This window comes from Etheostoma spectabile, chromosome 13 (assembly GCF_008692095.1).
Source record: "Etheostoma spectabile isolate EspeVRDwgs_2016 chromosome 13, UIUC_Espe_1.0, whole genome shotgun sequence".
Taxonomy (NCBI): Eukaryota; Metazoa; Chordata; class Actinopteri; order Perciformes; family Percidae; genus Etheostoma; species Etheostoma spectabile.
Genome location: NC_045745.1, coordinates 1,831,551 through 1,858,157, shown reverse-complemented (window position 1 = coordinate 1,858,157; position 26,607 = coordinate 1,831,551). Strand labels below are relative to the sequence as shown.

Genomic DNA, 26,607 nt, shown 5'->3' with positions numbered 1-26,607 from the left:
CAAACCTCATTTATATCAAATTATACAAAGTTTTTAGTTAAAAAGGCAGAAATTATGAATTATTTAGACTAATAGTTAAGATCTGGGGATGTTGATTGGATCACAGATGGGTATATGTCAAAGATTAGTCTGGATACTATTTTGAAACCATTAAAACCAAAGAATTAAAATGCTATAAGATTAAATAAAACACCCAAGAAATTCAATAAAAGTAATTATTAATTTTACCTGAAGAACGTTGTATGGAATCATCCATGTTATTTTGGGGCAATTTGGTTTGAAAGAAATCCATATTTCTGATATAAAACAATTTGACCCAAGGACAACACAAGGGTTCAAATTTAACCGGAATGGAATTTATGGATAGAAAGGAAAAAAGGTAACTATAGAGAGAAGAGATACAGTAAGTCAAAACCTAAATAAATAAAATGGAAAAAAATAGCTAAAGGTCTAGGAGAAAGGCTGAGATAAGTGCTAAAAACCTTCATAATAATATAAGATCTAAATAGCCAATTATTTCCATGCATAACATAGGTTATGGTTAGTGGTTAATCCATCCATCCATCTTCATCCACTTATCCAGTATCAGGTCGCGGGGACAGCAGCTCTAGTAGGGTACCCCAAACTTCCCTTTCCCGAGCCACATCAACCAGCTCCGACTGGGGCGAGGCGTTCCCAGGCCAGGTTGGAGAATTAATCTCTCCACCTAGTCCTGGGTCTTCCCGAGGCCTCCTCCCAGCTGGACGTGCCTGGAACACACTCCCTAGGGAGGCGCCCAGGAGGCATCCTACCAGAGCCGAACCACCTCAAATGGCTCCTTTCGACGCGAAGGAGCAGCGGCTCTACTCCGAAGCTCCTCTCGGATGACTGAGCTTCTCACCCGATCTCTAAGGGAGACGCCAGCCATCCTCCTGAGGAAACCCATTTCGGCCGCTTATACCCTGGATCTCATGTCATGTCAGTTTCATGTCACTCTTATGTAGAAAACTTCAAGTAAAATGTCACTGCATGTTCAGCATAGTGACATATTGATACATGACTCACTTCAAAACATCAATTTATTTAATATGACTTCCATGATGCCACAGAAGAGAATAATGTTTGCAGGCTGCTGCATTGAACCACAAGCACACAATGAGTGGGTAATAACTTGGATGGAAAAAAAGGTTTACTACCATTTATTAAATGCTAGTTTTAGTTTGTAGTGTATTACACAGCCATCAAGTGTTTGGAATATCTTCTGTAATAATTATTTGTTCAGGCTCAAATGTATATACAATGTATATGCAAATAAGTTTTTTTTGTACCTGATCTTCTGAGGGAGTGCTTGGTTACCCAATAATAATCTCTTTTTGAATAATGGAGAGGAAAATTCAGGTTTACAAATTCACTTTTTTACATTTCCTTATTCAGAAAGTGCAGTCCCCTGGCGAGAACTGAACACTGAAAGGACAGATGAAGTCCAAAAATGGAGACAACGGGCATGCAGCTCTGTTCAGCGTGCATACGAGGACGTGTCCACACATGTCAGCATTGCCAAGTGGACTCTTGTCGGGTGTGTGTGTGTGGATGCGGAGAGTACAATTTAGTCTGATGCTTGAATACTGTGTTGGATTTTACAGGTAACATTGGGTTCAACCAATTTTTCGTCACCCAATGACAGTGTGAGAAGACACAAACTTAGATTAAATTTAGTACCCCTCCTACCTCTACTACCTTTGGACGTAATGCCTTCCGCTTTGCAGCAGTACATGACTGGAATACACTACAAAATACCCTGAAACTTACATCTCTGATCCCAATTTCCACCTTTAAGCAAAACCTCCAAAATTACATTGTTGACTCTTGTTCCTGCTGACAATCATGAACCATATTTATACACACATATTTAAGCTCTTATTCTTTATCTTTCTTCGTTGACTGTCTTTTTTTATTCAGTTGCTTGTTCTATGTGTCATGCGTTTGACTATGTAAAGTTGTACAGTATGTTTATTTCCTTTTTATTCAGTTGCTTGTTCTATGTGTCATGTGTTTGACTATGTAAAGTTGTACAGTATGTTCATATCTATTTCTGTAGCCTCTTGGCCAGGTCATGTTTGTAAATGAGAATTGGTTCTCAAACAGTTTACCTGGATAAATAAAGGTTAAATAAATAAATAAAAAAACAAGGAATATAAAATCATCATCTACCCAAGAACAACAGCATATTATCAGGCTGGCAGTGAGCCAGACCTGTGTAATTCGTCCTTAATACAGCAAAATCTAATTTTAAAAAGATTTTACATTTACGTTGCACTAAATCAACAGCTGGAGGAATTCACCAACACACTGCTACACTCAGACACACTTCATTTTGACAGTACCCTCAGGCAAATAAACAATCGATCTAGTTATGTTTGTGAGTCAGAGTCACACATTTATAGATAGATACCATATAGACATCTGTATTTATTACAATTTGAACATATCCGTTCGGTCAGATGAGCATTAAACGACTACTGGAAAACTTAGCTGTAAAACATCAAGCATGGACAGAGTGTTAGAAGGAGCTTTAAGACTTCAGCTCATTAGAGTAGAAACTGCAACAACTTGGAAATGAAAATAAATGTGCTATGAAGAGGGCGTATTTGCCTGCCCGAGTACAAAAGGAAAGAAAAAAAGTATACTTTGCCATTTTTATTTTGCTTTGAGAACAAGTCCTTTGACCTTCATGTCTTAAACTTGTCTCGGGTCTCTCTTGTTAGCGCCATCCTCCATCCTCCAGTCAGTGGTGGAGCTTTTTTTGGTACAAGGTACATTAGTCTGGATCAATAAAAAGTACATTTCCAGGATAAAGCCTGACATCCGCTCTGTCTCAAAATCACTTTGATACAAGAAACAACAACAACAGTAATCAAGCAAGTAAGCTACACGTTGAAAATGTCACGTTTTTGAGAAAAATAGAATTGTGCAACAAGGCAGGCCTGCTTGGTTCTTTAGGGGAATGATTGTAAAGATTTATAAAGAATAAGTTTAGGCCATGTCCTCTCTTATTGGGACGTTTTGGACTGATTGGTGGGATTGTTGTGGACAAAGTACACACAGAGATGCACTGGCAAGAGACAATGAGGTTTAACCATGTATCAGCTAATTTACTTTATTTAATATTGCATGTGGAGTTTTCTTTTGCGGGTTGTAAATTTTCCATCAGAACCAGTTCCTTCCTGAGACTATTAACACCGCCCAAGACGATTGTGATTGGCTTAAAGAAATGCAAATGACCCAGAGAGTTTTTTTCTCCTATCCCATAATGCATCTGTAGTGGTTACCCAGGAAGCTCACCAGGTAGCCCCTTTTGTTTTAAGGTAATACTTTATGAATTATATGTTTAATTTTGTGACTTCTTACCTGGAAACATGTCTGGTAGTTTCGGTGTATTAACCATAAATCAGTGGTGCAAAATACAAAACTGCCTGTTTCTATTTAATTACATGGTAATATTACAGTAGAATGACAGAGGTGCAGAGATTACCTGGAAATGCTTCTGGTAGTTTCTTTAATCATCTTTATTATCACACTGTTACCCCATTCTTACCATCTTGTTATCGTGGTAGAATGTAAAGTGCTACCCTGAGCTTATTGCAACTTCTATACACGGGCAAGTTCTCTCTGCTCCCTTGATGCTGGTCACTTTCCTAGTAAACAAAAAAAAATCTGTGGATTATAGAGCAGGGCTGTCAAACATATGGCCCATGGGCTGGATCCGGTCCAGAAAAGGTCCAAATCGGGCCCACTGGATGACTTTGCAAAGTGTGAAACTTGCAGAGAAGTAGTTTAATCCAAATTGATCACTTTAATTCCAGAGAATATCCAAGTTCTTTTTCTGTAAATTTACGACTTTAATATTTGAGATCCAAAGTTTTTTTCTCTGACTATTACCCCTCTCTCTCCCGGGGTCCGTAACATTATGTTTTTTTTCTACAACGGCCTTAGAATGCTTGCTAGCTAACAGGAAACTCCGTGGAAGATACAGTTCCTGATCTTTCTGGAGTGGTTTAGTGGTCTGGCCCAGGTGTTTGGTGTTTTTTGCCCCCAACATCTCCTTCCAGGCAACGCGGCAATGGTTATGTTTAGGGTTAAGGCTAGGGTTAGCAACCAACAAAAAAAAAAAACACCATTGAGCTCTGGCCCACTTGAGATCAAATTAGTGGGCTGTAGCCCATAATCTCAAATAAGTTTGAGCATTCTCCTACCATCTGTGGAAAAGGGTGACAATTTTAAATCCAGATTCAAAACCCACCTCTTCTCATTATTGAGTAGGCCCATATCTATTTTAAATTAGATATTGTATCCTGTTATTTCATGTATATTATGTATGTGTGCTGTGTCTGATGTGTTGCAGCAGCAATCTATCTATCTATCTATCTATCTATCTATCATACTACGCCAGCTTTATCCCACCGTCCTGTCCGCATCCTTCCAAAACAGACCTTTTCACTCTTTCTCTTATGTTGCTGTTTTTGTATTTTTATTATAATTTCTGCTTTAATTGCAGTTCAGTTGTCGCATTGCTGTCTGTTATTTCTGTGTTCCTTTAATTAAGTGCACTGAGACAATGTCTAATAGTGGTTTTACACTTTAAATAAATTGGGTAAATGTGATTATGCTGATACACTGATGCCACTATCAGCTTAATGCACATGGTAAATTAAAGCTACAGTAAGTGTACATTGCATTTCTGCCCTTCACATTTCAAATCTAAGTCATCATACACGGTATGCAGAATCACAATAGAAAGCATAACATGCTTACTATCTGACATTATGATGAAATTTGATGTTAATGCATGGAGATATCATTTAGCTTTTAGTCTATGGTAGCAGGCTGCCATTTACAGTGATGGAATACAAGCGTGCATAATTAATTCCAGGTTAAATTGAATGGTTACACGATTTCACTCGAACAAATGTGTCTGGTCTGACAGAAATTCATTCTGTCATTTAATCTGCTGTTGCTGATCCTCCGGTGCAATGAGAGAAAATGATGTGTACACACGGAGCGACACAATGGCTCGCCTGTATGGCCCTCACTCTGCCAGGCTTCCCCTCATCAATCTTACTGTGGGAGTCTCGCAGGGAGCCAGCTGTGCCTGTTTTGAGGCTCTGATGCTTGACAGCTTAAATAGAACGGTAGGCATGATGTCCATTCAGTGACAGAATAAACAGCATTTTCAGACATGTCTCAGTCTTACCTGTGTAATTGCAGAAGCTGAAGGGAGAGGCTTGGTATTAACGCATGCTCCAAGGTTGAATGGCTCTTTGATTGACCTGAGGTCAGCGAGGTGGCAGAGGCGGACTGGCAGGTAACACAAGCGACGGGGAACGAGGGCCCTCTGCCTTCGGCTTCACTGCCTCGCCTGATTTTGCAGTTTCTCTCGCCCTCCTCTGTCACTTTTCCTTGATGCTGTCTTGGAACGTTAGTCAGCGTAGCTATGAGCCGTTTTATTCGTCCTTGTGACTGCTTCAGAGATCAAGTTTGGGGGTCAACAGTTCATCAGCAGGCGAATCCTTCGTGCAGTGCAGGAAGAAGCATTTCATCGAGAGATGTGGATTATTTATGCTTACCATGCCACAGGAATACTGCAATGGCTGGGAGTGTTTCAGGGAGCAAGTGGCACGCTGTACATTGTCCAAAAGACACCAAAATTCTAAGTGCAGCATTAGAAATGAAAGTTGTCCATAAAGATTTTTTATTACACCTTTTTTAAAGCGCCATCAGGGGAGGAATGTTACTGGAACCAACGTGGGGTAAATGCCAAGCACTTCCATATTTTTCTGGCAGTGCCAGGTTATTGGACCTTATTGGCAGGACAAGGAAGAGGCTAAAATCAGAGCCTCACACCTTTTTCCCTCAAAGTCCAAAAAGACCAATTTTTCCACATCTGGACCAGGTGGACTGACTTTATCTGACCTGACAAAACAATTTAAGGTCATAGATGATACTCCTCTCCCCCATTTTTTCTATTATATTTTATCACCTCCTTTCTCCAATTGTTTTTCACTACCATTACCCAGTCTGTCCAGGATTTTGCAATGTCCCCTTGAAACACTGTAACATGCATTGTAAAAGCATTCCATGTCCAGGTAATTAAAAAAAAATCTGGGTGCCTGGTTGTCTCACTTGGTAGAGCACAGACACCCATATTAAGAGGTTTACTCCTTGATGCGGCATCCTGGGTTCGACTCTGACCTGTGGCCCTTTGCTGCATGTTACACCCCCGCTCTCCCCCCTTTCATGTCTTCATCTGTCCTGTCAAAATAAAGTCCTAAAATGTCCCCAAAAAACATAATCTGTGTAAGAGCTAGTGCAAAAGGAAAATGTAATTCCCTTGTTCACCGTACATATGGACAATGATCTATGTATCTACTTGCAGTAACACCAATATGTACACTGATAAAGGATTGCTTTTCCAAATAACACAAAAAAAAGAAAATTTTCCTTTTTTCTGTGCCTCAGCAAAAGCAAATGGGTGTATGAATGAAAGCGACTGCCAATCTCCAGCCAGACGCTCAACACACTGAGCCTCACATGTGGTGAACCCAGCAGCAGCCCATAATCCAAACTTTAACCCAGCCCAGAGGAGGCGGTGCGCCCCAAATCCCACATCAGAGCTGAATAGACTTTGCTAATAAGTGCTGCAGATTTATTATTATTGCATTTAAAGACAGGTTAAGCAGGTCCTTATATCAAGCCACCATTGTACAAGTAGGTGTAGAATTTTAGACTGTGAGGAACATGTTGTTCCTGATACGAGGCAAGGAATTTCAATCATACCCCCTTCCCCCCACCCCCCATGCGGGTGTTTGCCTTTGCTCTGAGAGCGAGAGATGGAGAGAGAGCAAAACATGATGACAGATAACAAGAATGTGGCGGGATGATGGTGGTGGGGAGGTGTCAGGTGCACTATTTTCTCTGACATTGTTATTGCACAATGATAAGCTGTGTACACGGGGCGGACCGGGATTTGACTGCAGATGGAATCTAGGCCATGTGTAGGACTCATCTTGAATTTGTAGCCTCCCAGATTGCTCATGGGGAACAGGAAATAGTTGATCCATCCCTCTGTCATAGCCCGGCCTGGCGTGTAATTAAAGGCAAAGCGGGTGCTGTTTTGCAGACTCAGGCTGCCTGAAATCCTCCTAAATGCACTTTTACAGGTGCGGTCAGTTTGTGTGTGTGTGTGTTTGTGTGTGTGATGTGTTTATACCTGCTGTTTAAAAGATTTCTGTGTACACTTATTTATGTCCAGTCCACGGGAAGGAAACCATTGTGTGCTGGGGAAGCTAGCCTGTGCCAGGGTCTATTCAAAAGTTGATTATGTTTTTTGGCTCCATATTGCTGACAATTACAAAGTCCTTCTCCTTTAGAGAAAATTCTACTAGAAAGCCAATGTGGTCGCATTCACTGTGCAGAGAATCTGCCAGTTTTACTCCGATAACAAGACGGTGCTGGGAAGCATTGCAAATAGACGTGAAATAGGACAGGCGCTCACAAAAACACATTAGGAATACATTCTCCATTGTGCATTTTCACAACATTTTTTTTTTTTTTTCTCAGAGAGCAGAACCGAGCATTTTAGCCTTGGTTGATGGCCCTGGAGTTTCAAGTTGTCTGGATCAAAAGCGCCAAATGTCCCGGTTTTATAAACAGCAGTGGTGGAACAAAAAGGGATGATGGGACTCAAAACGGCTCAGTGTTTCTCAATGAAATCAAAACTTGGGCTCCAAAGCGAATATGAAATTAACTCCAATCTTGCATTTGACGGCTGTTAAAGCCTGAATGTGATTAGCCTTTTGTGTCGGTGTACAGTTTTAGACACAGCGCATTGTTATAGCTTCAGTTAGAACCAGTGAAATAGTTGAAATGATAAAACACTCACTGATGCTTTTATGCAGGACCATGCTGGTGAAGCATCTGTAATACTAATCTGGACTATTCACTCTGTGGTTGACACTAACATTGCATGGCATCACATTAAAAGGTCAACTCTCAGTCATCAGTGTGTTTCATGTCCTCCCTTAATGTCATTCGGTTTACTCACCACCTCGCCCTTTAGGGCGCTGACACACCGATCTCACTTCAGAGAACCCGCGGCGTCAAAAACCGACAGCTGCCTCAAGTCGGATGCTACGAGTTGCGCATGAACGAATCGCAAAGACAACGGTCAACAATGAGCTGGCCTCTACATACGTATGTTAATGCGCCGGCACAAGAGGAAATGACTAGTCAGTGAGTTGTATTTTTACAAGCACGTTGTCACCCAAACAGTCTAGACTCCTAGTCCTTATGTGTCCTCAAGACAAGAAGGGGGATCGGCTGCACGACTTCCTTTCAGCTTTTGTTATGCCCCCGCCCACTCTGCCGGCGATTTGATTTCTCCCTGCAGCTCGGTCTGGAAACCTGCATGTTTCATTCTCCTGCTTCAGTTCACAGTTATGCGAGAACCAATCAGAAACTGGCTTATCTATGGAGACGGGTATGGCTGTGGAAATCCCCTTGTTTCTACTTTTCAAAATAAAAGCTTGCGTCTGGAATGAAATATCTCTCTCATCATGCTAATTAATAAAATGCTTGAAATATTTGGTGTTTTTTAACTAAACAGTAACGGCAATCTGCCATCTCGCCTGGTGCCTCTATGTCCCAGATCTTTTCAAAATAAAAGCTTGTGTCTGGAATAAAATATCTCTCTTACTTTTAGTAAAAGCTTGCGTCAACTATCCTGCTGATGAATAAAATACTTGGTGTTTTACTTGGTAATATTTGGTGTTTTTTTTAACTACACAGTAAGGCAAATCAAACAAATGAATAAAATACTTTTAAAAAATAGGTCTTCAAGATAAATGCAGACTATCATACTGATTAATAAAATACTTTAAAAATATGTCTGTCTATAAAATAAATTTAGATTTTAGGCAAAAATTAAAAAAAATCCTTCTTAGGCTGCAACCTGAAACCTCCTGTCTCATGCCCTCTCGCCATGCTGATAAGCAATTGTATTTGCAGCAAGTGTGAAAACAATATAGAATATAAAAAAAATAAGTCTTGAAAAGAGTGTAGCATGTTTACTTTTGTATTCTTGTTCTTGTCTTTCCTCAGGAAATCCTGTCGTTAGTTGGCAGAAATGGGACGTTCTAAAACGCTTAACGTGAAAAGGCTTAACGTGGTTTAATGTACCTAAACAACGATCAATCATCACCATATTTACCATGGCCATATCTTGTCATAAACACTTAAACCTGTCAAAAAAACTAAACTGAAATCCAACGATTATAGAAGTTATCTCACGATAACGTTTTTCTTCTCATTGGTGTCTATGGCGAGGAAAAGGCTTAACGTGGTTTAATGTACCTAAAACAACGATCAATCATCACCATATTTACCATGGCCATATCTTGTCATAAACACTTAAACCTATCAAAAAACTAAATTGAAATCCAACGATTATAGAAGTTATCTCACGGTAACGTTTCTTCTTCATTGGGTCTATGGCGAGGAAAGGCTTAACGTGGCTTAATGTCCCTAAACAACGATCAATTACACCATATTTTCTCTCACATATTACTCCTCATAACCAGTACAAACTGTCAAAAAATCGGACCCAAAGCCTATTATTTGGACAGTAGCTGACATTAAGCGTGTCTCTTTCATTAAGGGATATTGTAGGAAAAAGCTTAACGTGGCTTAATGTCCCTAAACATCGATCAATTATCACCATATTTCTCTCACATATACTCCTCATAACCAGTACAAACTGTCACAAAATCGGACACAAGTCCTATTATTATGGACGGTAGCTGACATTAAGCGTGTCTCTTTCATTAAGGGATATTGTAGGAAAAAGCTTAACGTGAAAAAGCTTAACGTGGCTTATGTACCTAAACCTGATCAATTATCACCATATTTTCTCTCACATATTGCTCCTCATAACCATACAAACTGTCAAGAAATCGGACCCAAAGTCTTTATTTGGACGGTGCTGACATTAGCGTTTCTGCTTCATTAAGGGATATTGGGTCCGATTTTTTGACAGTTTGTACGTTAAGCTTTTCACGTTAACTTTTCCTTACATATCCCTTAATGAAGAGACACGCTAATGTCAGCTACCGTCCAATAATAGGACTTTGGGTCCGATTTCTTGAAAGTTTGTACTGGTTATGAGGAGTAATATGTGAAAATATGGTGATAATTGTCGATGTTTAGGTACATTAAGCCACGTTAAGCTTTTTCACGTTAAGCTTTTTCCTTACAATATCCCTTAATGAAGGAGACACGCTTAATGTCCTACCGTCCATAATAAGACTTTGGGTCCGATTTTTTGCCAGTTTGTTACTGGTTATGAGGAGTAATATGTAGAGAAATATGTGATAATTGATCGTTGTTTAGGTACATTAAGCCACGTAAGCCTTTTCCTCGCCATAGACACCAATGAAGAAGAAACGTTACCGTGAGATACTTCTATAATCGTTGGATTTCAGTTTAGTTTTTTGATAGGTTTAAGTGTTTATGACAAGATATGCCATGGTAAATATGGTGATGATTGATCGTTGTTTAGGTACATTAACCACGTTAAGCCTTTTCCTCGCCATAGACACCAATGAAGAAGAAACGTTATCGGTAGATATACTTCTATATCGTTGATTTCAGTTTAGTTTTTTTGACAGGTTTAAGTGTTTAGACAAGATATGGCCATGGTAAATATGGTGATGATGATCGTTGTTTAGGTCATTAAACCACGTTAAGCCTTTTCACGTTAAGCGTTTTAGACGTCCCGGCAGAAATGCTGCATTTCTGATGAAGTTTCATCAAGTGTACGTTAACCCTCTGAGCCCGAGACCTCGCCCCACGAATAAAAAGTACCTCTGATCATAGTTTAATAACTTTTGAACCAACAAGCAATTTACTCACTTTTGTTCGTTTAAATCCGGACGTTTTCGCTTTACGGGTCTTTTCCGGGTCTTTCTAGCCTCTACAGGGGATTTTCTATCCAGCCTGACTTCAGCCTCTTTGGGCTTTAAATCCATACTGTTATATCCAAGTTGGTCCACTTTATTCCATAATTCATCGCGTTTTGGCTCCTGTTGCCCGGAATCGTTCGTCTAATCTCTGATCTCCCGCTCTGTGTCTGTCCTGTGTATTTTTCAGGAAGTACATGCCCATATATGGGAGATAAAGCACCCCTCTTGTATGGAAAGCCAGAGGGACAAAAATGCCTATAGACCTATGGAAGGCCAAATGGTGCCCTATTTAGACACATATTTGCTTGTTAACATTGCTGTGGGTGTAATATCAATAAATATGACATTATTATGTTAATTGGCATAAATAAATGTCATGAGAGCAAAACGTCTTGACTTTTTTGGAAAAAATGCATGTATTTTGTCAACTGTATAAGTTTATAATGATTATTTCTTCACAGTGTGACTCCCAAGACATATGAAGAGTGTTTTAGAATGGAAAATGGCTAGGTTGTACTTATATGTCTGTGATTTCAATACATTGGGGATTCATTTATTTATTATTTTTTTATCTTTAAGCCTACAACCATTTTTAACATGCAAGTGACCTCCTGCAACCCAAATATTCCAATAACCCAGTTTGTCCTAAAAAAATGATGTTTCATACTTGACTTTTTTATAATATAATCCAGACAAAATTAAACTGTCAAAATGGCCTCAGGGCCCAGATGTTAATATCAGGGACTCAACGTCCAGATAATCAAAAAACTATATGTATTGCTACAATTTTTACTTTTACAGTTTTTGACGTTTTTCAATTGATTGCAACAAACGTGGTCACGAACGTTGGTCTGATTGGTTGAAGGACTTTCCAATTGCGTACAGAGTCATTTGAACTATGCCCATTGGTCACGTCTCTTGTGCAGGGACTCCCCAGACCAATGCTTTATCTCAAATTTATAGAGCTTGGCCTGGCCTGGTGATAGCCAGACTAGGGGGAAACGCCTTCCGCTTCCAAACATTGCTGTGTGTTTTTCACAGTGTTAGTAGTAGAGTCACCAACTGCGTCCCCAACTGGGTCCCCAGTGTTCGATTCCAAGTCAAAGTCACCAAAAAAAGAGTCTGAGTCAAGTCCGAATCGAGTCATCATTACCTAAGTTTTGAGTCAGAGGTGAATTACGAGTCTAGAGAATAGCGACTCGCGTTATGTATCAATATCTTACAGTATATCACCTTTTTATGACCTATTACACATAGAAGTACTCACCCAACTTCTGAGTATGATTGTATAAATCCTCAAGTCCGAGTCCAAGTCATCAGTGCGCAAGTGCATGTCAATTCACGAGTCCAGAGAACAGCGACTCCAGTTCGAGTCCAGGATTCAAGTACCCCATCACTGTTTTGTCATGAAAATGTCTATAATGGTGTTCCTAAGCAGATGATGCATTTAGTTTTATACACGCCTTGTTAGCCAACCTGTTTATGGCTAGACCTGGGTGGCTGAACCACCCACCATACTTCGCCCTGACAGGCAATCCCAAACTTTACTGTTTCCGCCTCTAACAATTTGGACGAGGGGTTGGGTTTTAGAGACAGTGAGAATGAAATAGATTAAAGCAGATAAAAACAAAGGGCAGCAGTGAAAAGATTCACTTAATGTTGTGAAATCCCTGATCCAGATCTTACAGATTGCCTCCGATTGTCCATTCTTCTTGGCTGAACTGTCAGCCACACAAAACCAGAGACAGACAGTTCTGCCTAATGGGTTGAGACCAGGTGTCTTCAACGTTATATAAGCCAAGAACACCTTATCTGAGAGCGGGACAGAACAGGGACCCCCTACTACATATATTATAAAATGAAGTTGCATAATTAAATGGACCTACAATAAAAGCCTTTAAGGTGCCCTTATTATGAAAAAAATCACTTTTGGGGTGTTATTTTGTGTACGAACCTAAAAAGTAGCATAACATGGGCACTTTAAACATTTCGTTTTAGTGCAATAGAAATACTAAGCTATGAAAATATTTGTTGACATGATGGTACGAATCAGGTTTTAATGTTAAACATACATGTGGCACAGTGAGTCCTTAGGATGAACTCTAAAGGTTCTTAGTGACTATAGGCCTGCCCGCTTAATGACAGGAAAAAAGACAAGGGACCACATTTTAGCTGTGTTGCACTCCCTCCACTGGCAACCTCGTCACTAAAGGATTGATTATAAAATCTCACTGTTAACTTTTAAATCTATCCAAGGTTTGGTGGCGCCTTAACTGACCGAGCTCCTTCATGCTCACACTCCAGCAAGATGAGCTGAGATCGGCCGATCTGCTCCTCCTGGATGTGCCAAAAACCAGGATCATAACCAGAGGTGATCCGGTGAACCTGCCCTACTCTCAAACATGTCAATGTCCTTCTCAGGCCTTTCCTTCCAACTAAGGAAAGATGTTATTCCCCTTTCATTTGTTTCTGATTTTGCTTTGTGATTTGCTGTAATCTTGTTAAGCAATTTATTGACATTGACATTGCTGGCAAGTTAGACGCGGGACTTTCTTTGCAACTTTTGACCCAAATTACCCCCCCAACACACCTGTCTCGCGTTATAGATGTGCTAAATATTTTTCTCCACTGAAATAAATTACATAATAATAACAAACCTAATAATATTAATAATTTTGTGTGCTGCCCTAGCAGTACCCCGCCCCCAGGGGTCCAAAACACAATGTTGAAGACCTCTTTTACTTATTTTTTTGTTTTTATTAGTTTATTAATCACTTTAATCATGCACAGTTTAAGCCCTGTACCAGAGTTAGCTATACAGCTAATTTACATGTGGTCCCTAAACTGCCTTAGACTATCAAAATGTATTTAAATAGAATTCCAAGCAAATAAGCCTTGGAATAGAAAAAAAACGCAATTTATCAAATGACTTAATGTTGCAGACCAATACATGGGATGTCAATAAATATGAATATGTTTGGTTTAGTTTTTTTGCTGATGGGCAGAATGTCCACATTCATAAAGTAGTTTAGAAATCACATAGAAAACGGTACTTCACATACAACACAAATGTGTGGAAAACAATTACCCGGCCATGAAGAGTGTGTGCAACTGTTCACAGGTTGCAATAAAGGCCGTGTTACTCTTTGAACACATCTCCAAACAAAGCCCGGTGTTTCTCTGTGTCTGACAGAGGGATCCAGATCAACAGGCATCAGTACAAATGGGACTGATTGTGGATTTTCTTGCAATAAACATCTTCCCTCTGTTGGCCCCAGAAAATCAAAATGTTCAAATCAGCTTTTTAGGAGTAGCCAACTGTCTTACAACCCCCCTCCCCTCCAAAATCATGTAACGCTGCCTTTATTGCTGGTAGGATATTGTGAAAAACACATTCTAATTAGATAAGTTACGTCATTGTTAGAGACTCTGGCTTTCTCTTTGGAGTGCTATCTCAAAATTAGACTTTTTACTTAACACCTGAATATCTTTGCATGAATACAATGGAATTGTGGGATCTTGGTTTTTACGATGACAGGGTGTTTCTTTTCCTGTTGCAGCCTTAATTTGGGACCCAGTGTAGGCGTGTCATCAAGGTGTATTTTCACACAACATCCACACATCTTATAGCTAGAGCACAGCTAACTGCACAAAACCTTCAAGAATACGTCTGAAACTGTAGATGTGCTCTCTAATACTGTGCTATCAATATGCTCAAATAAGGGCTATATATAAAAATATTTATATATTAATTGAGCTTGAGTTTCATGGGTGCAGCCTTGTTAGCTAGTGAGGAGATCTTTAGGAAGCCATTACAAAATATGCAATTTGCATGTGTTTAAGCATGTCCTCTCTAATTCTACCCTTGAAACCAAAGTCATATGTCGTCCTAAGAACGCACACATACATTATGAGTGTCAGGTCATCTGGAAGCAGCTCCTGTAGCAAAATGCAAGCAGTGAGGGTACAAGCGGAGAGGGGAAGGCTTTATTTATTGTTTTGTTCACTGAGTGGATCCACAGCTGGAAGGCCTGGTTTGCACAAAGCCGTCCGTGATAAGGGAAGTGTTTGATAGCTAGCTACTCAGCGAGGAGTGTTTAAAAACTGTCTCGCCGCATGCTGAGGAGGCGGCTTGTACTCGGCTGTTTACGATGGAAGACGTGGATGTGTGGAAAGGAGGCGAAATAACGAAAGGGAAGATGAGAAGGGTGCTTTGACAGCAAGATCGCTCAACGCGGGGGTATGCAGCTGTCTTGTGCTTATTTGTTTTACACTGTGAAAAAGGAGCATTGTCAAGATTACTGGCATGACTTAGAAACCGCCTTTCTTCTCATGACAAAAGACTGGATAGGAGCTGACATGTATGGGCTTATTGCTTGCAAACCATCTGAAAGGGAATGGAACATATGGTTAGGGCTACTGGGTTTACAGTACCTGTACATCCTGTTTCCAAACTTTTAACATCTGAAAGTCTTGGCTGCTTAGATTGCTTGAAATGTTTGATTTATTGGTAATTGTCACCAGGAAATTGCATGATTTAGATTAGATTAGAAAGACTTTATAGATCCCAAATTGGGATATGTCAGTGCTACAGCAGCAATATATCAGACACACAGCACACACACAAACAACAGGATAGAATACAATAACAAATATTATATATACTATATATAGACTGATAGAAAACTTAAAAAGGAAAGAATGTCCAAACATATATACAGGTGGCCAATAAAAATGTACAAATTACATAACCCTTGTGTTGTCTTTCCGTCAAAATTGAAAATCAATTTTGTTGATTGTTTTTTTATGAAATCCAATCCACTTTATTTCTATAGCAGGTCTTTAACAAACAAGGTTTCCAAAGTGCAGCACAAAAAGATAAGACAGAATAAATAAATAGATAACACAATAAGAGCACGATAATAAAAATATATATACATATATACCTACATATATATACACACACACATATATATGCATATATATCCACAAATACATACATACATATAAGGTACAATAAAATAAATACAATAAAGTCGGCATATGGTAAAGGCATACACATAAGATCATAGCTCTGCCTGGTGATAAAAGCCAAAGAAAAGAAATTGGGTTTTAAGAAGAGTTTTAAAATGAGACAAGGAGGCCTGTCTAATGTGCAGGGGCAGCCCATTCCAGAGTTTTGCACGGTCCCCCCTGAGCTTAAGCCTAGCTTTAGGCACCGTCAGGAGCAGCTGGTCAGCTGACCTGAGCGATCGGCTGGGGGTGTAGGGGTGCAGCAGCTCAGAGAGGTAAGGTGGGGCAAGGCCATTCGAGGCTTTAAAAGCAAATAAAAGAATTTCAAAATGAATCCCAACGTGGACGGGCAGCCAGTGGAGTGAAACTAAAACAGGTAAAATGTGATCATACTTGCTTGTGCCTGCAGCAGCATTTTGTTTCCAGTTGAAGACGAGCAAAGGTTAAATTTGGACTTTTTCTGTTTTTGTCCTTTTTTTCAATGTTTTTCACTATTTACAACAATATTAACGGATTAACTTTAGTTTTTCAGTTATTTTTGGAATTTAAAGTCAATAAACCTCGTTTCTACGAAATTATACCTAATGTTTGAGTTAAAAAAGCAGAAATTAGGAATTATTTAGACTGAAATTAAAGGAATGGATGTTGATGGATAATCCCAGATTGGAGTATGTCAACTTTTACTCAATACTTATTCAAAACCACTTCTATTTTTTTCTCCAAATGCTATACAATTGAATAAGACGCCCCAAAATGAATGAAAATAGAGATTTGTACTTGCTAAAGAGCGTTGTGTGGAATCAATCATGTTATTTTGGGTAGTTAAAAGAACATTGATATAGGAACACGGGTCAGTTTGACCCGAGGACAACATGGTTAAATAGTATTTATAAGTTGAAGCTGTTTGTGCAAGTTGCTATTAGTGCTGTATTGTGAGGTATATGAGTCATATTTCCCTGCTATCACAGTCATATTTTCAACTAAAACTAGATCCCACTACTTCAGTCCAGTATTATTAGTGGAAAGACAGTTAGTGAAATCCCTCGACCCACCAGACCATTAATGTCAAAGAATTATATTTTTCTTTTTACAAAATAATAGATAAATGTTTTTAAATTGTTAAATATAATGGTTTCTATGGAGATTGCCACTTATTAAACCCCTTGTCGTCCCGTTAAAATTGAAAATCAACTCTTTTGTTGACATTTTTTATCGATTTTTTGTCTCTTTTTTCAACACTTTTGAAGGTTTTTTTGAATTGTTGTCACTTTTATGAAGTTTTCAACACTACGTAACACTAACTTATTAACTTCAGTTTTACAGTTATTTTTGGAATGTACGGTCAATAAACCTCATTTATAGGAAATTATACCTAACGTTTGAGTTACAAAAGCAGGAATTAGGAATTATTTTGACTAAGATTAAAGGAAAGTACGTTGGTGGATAATCACAGACTGGAATATGTCAACTTTTACTCAATGCTATTTCAGAACCACTTCTTTAAAATTGAATAAGACGCCCCAAAATTAATGAAAGTAGAGATTTATATTTGCCAAAGAGCGTTGTGTGGAATCAGTCATGTTATTTTGGGTAGTTAAAAAGAACATATATATATGAAAACAGATCAATTTGACCCGAGGACAACATGAGGGTTAAGAGTTTTTTTTGGCAATTGTCCATCACATATATTGTGAAACATATATCACTGTTTTAACGCTTTTGTTGTGAAAATAAAATAAATCAAAATCAAAACCAATGTCTGTTTTCACATGCTTTTGTCAATTAGAGTTGGTTCACCTAAGGCCGTTGGACCTCTGCTGTCTTCAGCTAAGACTCTAAACACCCAACGTGGTGCAGCTTTAGATAATTATAAATTATAAAGGAAGCATCACTCATCTGGGAACAACAACAAAACAGACTCATCCGTCTGAAGTCTTCAATTAGGGTGTGATGCTTTGCCGGAAAAGAGTGAAACCGCGAAATGTGTCCGACACGATGGCACCACCAATTAAATATAAAAGTTATTTCAATTTTTTTTTTTTTTTTAGCAAAACGCAGGCTTCTTCCTCATCATTCGACGGCATGTCATGTCACTCTGTGTGTGCGTGGGTGGAACGGCCAGCCTAATGGGTCACGCTGTGAGTTTCCTGGCAATTAGCCTGTCGTTCATAGATTGATTTGTCTGCAGAATGGAGGTCATGTTGTGAGGCGCGGTGACGTCTCGGGCCCCGCAGCCTGGGGCCCGGAGCACACGCCGTCTCTGCTTGAACTCGTATGCCTTGGCAGCCACAGTTATTCTTTTGAGGAGTTATTAGCTGTCTGCCTCTCATCCCTAGTGTGTATGCGTCTGCATGTGTATACGGAAATATTTTCCCTTCTCCCCGTGTTACACCAAAACACAAATGTAGACGCTTGATGTACAGAAGTTAAAAAGGAAGCCTATTTCCATTGAACACAAAGTGGATCTTTAATCTCCTGTCAGCAGTCTACCATATAAATCACCAACTAAATGTCTTAATAGTCTTTAAGGTCCAACACATCTTTATTTCCTTCGTTTAAACAGAGAGTGACACCGTTTGATCGTTTGCAATATTCCTAAAATAGAATGGAAAGATTACCTTGATAGCAGTCATGAAATATCACCTTTGGGAATGAAAAAAAAAAAATGCTTACTTTAATATTTGTTTTAAGCCTTGATGTATTAGATCTACTATTATCTCTGTTAAATCACTGTGAAACCTTTTCAGCGTCCTCCTAATTCCATCTTTAAAAGACAAGTGACACGTCAGATTAAGGGGCAAAGCAAGCTATCTTTTGCTGTTTTGTGGCTTCAGATGGAAATTAGCAAAGTGTTAAGATCGTGATTGGCAGCAGCCGCTGTTTCTCCCATGATACAAGCATCTGTTGAAACGTTGGACTTGAAACACAAGAGAGCCGATGAATCAGATAAGAAAGCATCCAACAGTGGAGCCTGCCAATATCTAACTGCCCTCCCCAGACATACCTACACCTCTGTACTCCCTCTCCTGTTAATTTCAAATTAATTACTCATACTCATGGCATATGGTGATATAATGTTTTTCATTATCACCTCAGAAAGGGCACTTGCCACTGTTTAGGTGAGACACCAAGGCATATCAGCCTCTTAACAATCAGGACGGGGCTCTGGGGTAGCTTGTTTGGTAGAGCGGGCGCCCATATGTAGAGGTTTACTCCTCAACCTACTGGGCCTGGGTTCGACTCCGACCTGCGCCCCTTTAATGCATGTCATTCCCCTTCTCTCTCCCCTTTCATGTCAGCATGTTCAGCTGTCATGTCAAAATAAAGGCCTAAAAATGCCCCAAAACTAACCTAAAAAAAACAATCAGGCTCGCTGCAGTGTGCAGTATGCAACAGAGAAATACCTGCATGCTGGATCTGGTATGCAGTCCTAGATAAGACGATAAAAAACAATGGGAATTGTGGCCTTCCCATAAAGAAAGGGACTAAAACTGTCCCTTCTCTGTCTGTGAATACTGTCTCTCATTCACACATCCTCTCACACTGATGGCTACCATGATACCATCAGGAGCAATCTGCCCAAGAACCAGGGGTGTTGTGCAGGAAATAGAAAATTCTCAGTTTGCGTCATCCAACTGAAATTGACTATAATCACTAAAGTGTATGTCATGCAAAAGAGACAATAGTCAAGTGGTCAAGGTTCTCATGTTGACATTAAAGGTAGGTTGATTCTTGATGTTAACTCATGCATGGAGTAACATGATGAAAACATTCCACCTTAAATGTTGCCGGTAGGTGCCGACGGTAGTCACTAATAATAATAATACATTTTATTTGTAATGCACTTTACATTTAAACAAATCTCAAAGTGCCACAGGTGTGATCATAAAAGCAAGGTAAAAAACATCAGTGTAAAATATCTACAAATAGTGCGACGACATTTTTGTGCAAGGTTAAAACTCATAAGTTCTGCTAAAAAGAAATGTTTTTAGTGTGTTTTTTAAAAGTCTCAAAAGTCTGTGGTGCCCTTAGATGGTCAGGGAGGGCATTCCAAGTCCGAGGAGCGGCAGAGCAGAATGCACGATCCCCCATGGTGCTGAGCTTAGTTCTGGGGAGTAGGAGGGATTGTGTTGTAGTGTGAGGGATGAGTAGTTCTTTCAGGTGGGGGGGGGCATTTCCATAGATGCACTGGTGGGTGAGAATTGAGACCTTATATTCAATCCTAGCAGAAACGGGAAAGCCGGTGAAGTGAGTGGAGAATGGGTGTGATGTGGTCGTACTTTCGCACTCTCATCAGGAGAGAGATCCTCTAAGCCGTACAATGAATGCGATTTTTTTCTCAGCCTATAGCTAATTAGTAAAGATGGCAAGGCAGCAAAACGTCCGTTTCACTTTGTAGTTGACTAATTTAGTTGAACCTGCTCTTGGCGCTGTTTAAGTGAGACACCTAGGTATATCAGCCCTCACCTGATTAATGTTCAGAGCCATTGCATTGTGCAGATAGCAGGCCTGGGGTGCACAGAGAACCTGCATGCCGGATCTGGTATACAATCCTAGATGCCTGGCAACTATCACATGATGCATCATGCAATCAATGGATCTACTTGCAGAACATATCACACCTGCTGTCACTTTCTCCCACTGATTGTGAAAACGAAAAAACTGTGGTGCAAGTGGCTTCCAGGGCCCTGGACGCCCCGAGGCTGGGATTTTCCGCAAGTTATCAGACGCTGTCCGTGGTAATTCAGATTGATGAAAGATAAGGAAAACCGATCGTACAGAATGATGGACAGCTGTATCACAGATAAATCTGGCTATCTCCGACCCAGCCAAATTGACAATTGTGAGCGCAGAGCGACTTCTATTTCAGACTCTGGCAGTTATTCTGCCTCCGTCACGCATGTTAGTGAGATGTCAACTGAGAGCTGAAAGTCCCAGTGCGACGCCGTGCAAGCAGGGATATGTGTGAAATGATGTGCAATTTTCCAGACCAAATATCAAAATTGATATGTCTGAACAACACAGAGGTCTGCTCCTTCTCATGCATATGCCTGCAAACCACTACGCTTGTATTAAAGCATAACTTTGCAAAGAATCATGATGTATCAAATCAAAGGCAACTTCAATATTTCCAGTCTTTGGTCTTATTTAGAATTATGGGTATCGTTTTTTTATGCACATTGCCTTTTTTTTTGGAACAGCCCCGCTTTCAACCTCAGCATGCTTTTATTCTGAAATAACTAGTCTTGAATTGAACATATTCCCAGAGAATTTCTGAATTACCAAGATCTCTTTTGAGCACAAGCATAATTACTTTTTTTATTTTTTTTTTGTTTTTTTTTACAGCCACAGAATGAGGATGAAACTGATATTTTATTTAGCCTGTACTAGCATACGGGATACATCAACAGCTGCAACAAGGCAATGCCTGCCAAGCATTTTATTACATATTTAGCCTGGACAATACAATTAGAGCTACATTACAGCATCTGTTGCTACAATGAATTGTACAACAGAGGAACAGCTAGCTGCATTTATATTTAAATGCAGCAGATGTAAGGTAGTACCTTAACTGTAACACATGCATCACACTGCAGCAGCTAGACCTGGTTACGATGGTCTCATTTCCTTTCCATTAAAGGTCCCATGGCATGTCAATTTCACTTTACAAGGTTTTTAACATTAATATGCGTTTCCCCAGCCTGTTCCCCTGTGGCTAGAAATGGTGATAGTTGTAAACCGAGCCCTGGGTATCCTGCTCTGCCTTTGAGAAAATGAAAGCTCAGATTGCCCGATTTGAAATCATGCCCATTATGAGGTCATAAGCGGCAAGGTTACCTCCCCTTTCTCTGTTTTGCCCACCCAGAGAATTTGGCCCACCCATGAGAGAGAGACATTATGGCTTTAGAACGAGCAAAGTGGCAGTTGGTCATGGCCACACCCACAGCCTCCACCTCCCCCCCCCCCAGCGCAAAAGCTACAGACTCAGAAATGGCACATACCAAGGAAAGTTAATTGTGGGACTGGCTCTAGTGGCTGTAATTCTGCCCCAAGGCCGGGAAAGAGACTTCAGACATGGTGTTAGGGGACCACTAAGGGGTATATAAAAGAGACTTCAGATGCAGGATTAGGAAACCACTAAGGTCTATATAAAAGAGACTTCAGATACAGTATTAGTGGACCACTAAGGTCCATATAAAAGAGACTTCAGATACAGTATTAGGGAACCAATAAGGTCTATATAAAAGAGACTTCAGATACAGTAGTAGGGGACCACTAAGGTCTATATAAAAGAAACTTCAGATACAGTATTAGGGAGCCACTAAGGTCTATATAAAAGAGACTTCAGATACAGTATTAGGGGACCACTAAGGTTTATATAAAAGAGACTTCAGATACAGTATTAAGGGATCACTAAGGTCTAAATAAAACAGACTTCAGATACAGTATTAAGGGAGCACTAAGGCCTATATAAAAGAATCCACAGAGCACCATGTCATGCGACCTTTAAAAAAGCTAAAACTCTCTGCCCCTGAATAATTAGCTGGTGAGATTGGATATATATGGAGCACATGCTCATTTCATCTAGTTAATGGCTGCATTTACATGGCACTTGTGTCCAAAGTGCTTTACATTTTGCTCTCATTCCCACATCCTCTCACACACCGATGGCAGTGAGCTACCATGCTACCATCTGAAGCAATTTTGGGTTCAGTGGCTTGCCTTAGGACCAGGGGTGTTGTATTGTTGTTTTTTTCTCCAAGTGAGCGTTCTTTTTTTCAGTTTATATTATTCGGTTGGATTTCATATTCACTATTCATATTTATATGTTTTCGTATTTTTGGTAATCACTTGAACAAAGTGTATGTCATCCAAGAGAGACAATGAAAACAAATGGAATGGCTGTCACATTGACATTTACGTAAGTTGTATTGATTAAATAGTCTATACCCAGTACGTTCCATTGTTGGGATTGCTAGAAGGCCGTCAAAAATTCCTCCAAATGTCACTGTTTTACTTTCCAATTTCTTTGTGTTGGCGTTCTAAACTCCGATGGATTTCTGAGGACTATGGTTACCTGGTCCTCAGATCTCTGCAAGGTAAACCCAGACAGCTAGCTAGACTATCTGTCCAATGTGAGTTTTTTCTTGCACGACTAAAATTACTTTTGGATGTATTCCATGTCCCACAAAAATCAAGTTCCTTTTGAGAGCTGTGGAGAAAGGTCTGGCAAAGCGAGACTAGATGAGCTAACTCAAAAAAACATTCCACCTGCTGGTAGCCTCTGGGCACCACAATAAACACATGTATTTTCTCTTAGTCCATTAAACAGTTATCTGGTAAAGATGACAGGCGGAACAAAAAATCCTTGATTTATAGTTATAATTGACTAATGTAGGCTATGTAAGCTTGCCAGAGTAGTACCAGTGGTAAGATAACCTTCACAACAAGTCGCAATTTAACTGCGTGTGTGTATGAATGTGCGTGTGTCATAGGTTGCTCCAGTACTTTAAAAAAAACACTACCCCAACCACCAAACCCCCAACCAACAACCAAAACAAGACAATTCTTCAGTGCAAGTGCATTAGAAAATATCAACTTGGCACCAAGGAACACATTCCGTACTCTTGCTATAGCATCAGCGTTTATCTACAGACAACTGACAACCGGTCCGGACCTTCATCAAGAATATTGATGTAGCTGATGAAAAGACCTCAGCCTGCAATACATTTATCCGATTACTGTGTCAGCATCAATACAATATGTCAATGTCCCTGGCGTTTGCCACTGTCCAAACACTATTTTAACACATCTAAAGGCCAATATGTCGCCACAGGGTAACTCCTGTCTTCATCAGACTAGGGTAACCATCACCTACGAGCGCGCTCATTCAGCTGCTCTCCAGTGATACAAACTGCAGTTGCAGAGTTGTTTAAGAATAAACTACAGAGGCCATGTTCAGGGTAATGGAGGAATATGTCACCCAGTTCAACATTACTGCTCGTTTTATGGCTTTTTAATTGTTTCGGGGCAATAACTGAGTTCAGGCTGTGACTGCACACAGTACAACACTTGTTGGTAAGATAAATATCTTATTGGGCTCTTCTGTTGTTGATTCAAAAAGAAAAAGACGGATAAAATACTGTCAGTTAGGCTGTAATTACATGTCTTACACAATCCTACATTGTAGCTTTCTCCTATAGCACAGATATTTACAATGCAATTAACAAAAATGCATTAGCAAATATGGGAGTTTGACTGTTTCACTAGTTGTGTGTGTGTGTGTGTGTGTGTGTGTGTGTGTGTGTGCGTGTGTGTGTGTGATTTCGTTTTTTATCTCTCTCTATTGGAAACCTTTAATGACTGTAATGACAGCATTAATTAGACGTCGTAGAGACTTGACAGTTAATAGCGTACTTTGTATCATTACAGAGTTGACATCTCATTCATTTCAGTGTACACATGGAGATATGTGTGTTGTTCGGTGAGGAAATTGCTTGTTGTTCACCTGTGAGCCCTGTCTTGTGAAGTATTTTGTCCAGCCAAGCAGATCTGAACACTGTGGCTGAAGGGGGGGGGTCATGCATAATACAGCAAGTAGCTGGCACTCCTATGTGGATGACCCACTTGCTGCCAACAGCTCAGTCAACATGGTTGTAGCTATTAATTGTGTTTATCATGAAGTTGAGTAGAAATCCGGGCTACAATCCCAATGTAATTATCACATAGCAACAGATAATTGACAGCTCTTACTGTATTATTGACTGAGGGGGAGCAGCAAAATACCAGTTATGGGATATTGCTATCATCTGACAAACACAAAAATATATGGTCCGGATTTATATTTGGCTTTAGATAGATCGATAGATAGCTCTTTTATTGTCATTGTGCTCAGAGTACAATGAAAGTCTGTTCAGCAGTCTGCATTTAAAACTGAGTACAAAAGTTATGTGAACAGAACACAAAGAAAGGCTAGAAAAATACATAAAAGTTATTTTAAACAGTAATATAGAATAGTAATATGACTGTCACTGTTCTTGTTATTTGCGGCCCACAGAGCGGCGTTCCCATCCCACCCTGGACACTGCCTGTTCTCCCCCCCCCCCCCCCCCCCCCCCCCCCCCCTTTCTCCGGTAGAGGGTACAGAGCAATAAATGCAAAATGAATTGGCTGAAACAGCTTTTTTCCAAGCTATATAATACATATACATATATATACGTATATATATATATGTATATTTTAGAAAAAAACTGTTGTTACAAAAGCTTTTTTCAATAAAGCTGTTGCAATAAAAGCAATAATAGTTCTGTTAAGATTAAGAATTTGTCGTTTCGTCCAGCAAATAATAGAAAAGTGCCTATAATGGTAACCATAAAGACGTAGATCGTTAAGCAGTTTGAAAAATTGGACCATGTCTGCAGCTCCCGTACCACACTGTGCACAAATAGTAGTTTACATCCCTCTCATGAACCAGTTGTACATATTACTTAAATATATATATATATATATATATGTATTTATTATTTATTTCCTATGTATTCCATGTATTGATTACTGTATGCACAACATTGACTACTGCTGTATAAGAGTGCAAACAGTTTTTGTACGATAGCATACAAACCACTTTTAGAATTTCTTTGTTAATTTTATTTAATTGCCAGATACATTGCATTTTACATTATATACAAGTAAATCCTTCTGATTGTAATGTTGTGCGAAATCTAGGTGTCATTTTTGACAAATCTATGTGTTTTAACAGTCATGTGAAATCCGTGGTTCGTTCCTGTTTTTTTCCATCTCAGGAACATTTCTAAGATCCGTTCTGTGGTCTCTCAAAAAGAGCTGGAGAAGCTTGTTCATGCTTTATTTCTTCCCGTTTGGATTATTTAATGTACTGTACACTTGCTTAACAACATCAATGGATAAATTGCAAGTGGTTCAGAATGCTGCTGCAAGACTTCTGTCTAAGACCAGGGAATCACATATTACTCCGGTGCTTAAGGCTCTTCATTGGCTACCATTGGTTTTAGAGTGCATTTTAAAATTTTATCACTACTTATGAGCTTGCATGGACAAGCCCCTGCTTACATCCAGGATCTACTGCACGTTTACACTTCTGGTCGTTCTCTAAGGTCTTCAGACCAAGACCTTTTAACTGTCCCCAGAACACGTTTTAAACCAGGGGCGACCGAGCCTTTTCTGTGGCGGCTCCAAGGCTCTGGAACTCTCTCCCTTAGCCTTAGAGCCTTGGATTCTGTGGAATCTTTTAAAACACCCTCAAAGACACTCTTTTTAGACAAGCTTTTAACTAGCAATATGGCTTAGTATATTATGTGTTGCTGTTTTTTTTTTGTTTTTTTTACTGTAAAGCACTTTGTGACCCCTTCTTGTCTGTGAAAGGTGCTATATAAATAAAGTTTACTTACTTACTTACTTCTCATGTCCACTGTCTTTTGTATGTTCCAGGTGATGAGAATCAACGTTCCTGCCACACACTATTACAGTCTTATAAAACCATAAACATATTTAAAAAAAAATAAAACCAGATTAGTACTATTGTATCTGAAGTCTCTATTATATAGACCTTAGTGGTCCCCTA

General features: G+C 39.6%; 1 protein-coding gene and 1 long non-coding RNA gene across 3 annotated transcripts in view; one reads left to right on the top strand and one right to left on the bottom strand.

The window, feature by feature from the left end:
* The window catches only part of opcml (opioid binding protein/cell adhesion molecule-like), a 408,666-nt gene that overhangs the window by 234,216 nt on the left and 147,843 nt on the right, over positions 1–26,607 (top strand). The window lies entirely within an intron of this gene.
* Positions 15,324–26,607, bottom strand: part of LOC116700847 (uncharacterized) — a 22,468-nt gene continuing 11,184 nt past the window's right edge. The window contains exon 3 of the long non-coding RNA XR_004334746.1: positions 15,324–15,337. This is a non-coding gene — a long non-coding RNA (uncharacterized LOC116700847). The remainder of the gene's footprint in view (positions 15,338–26,607) is intronic.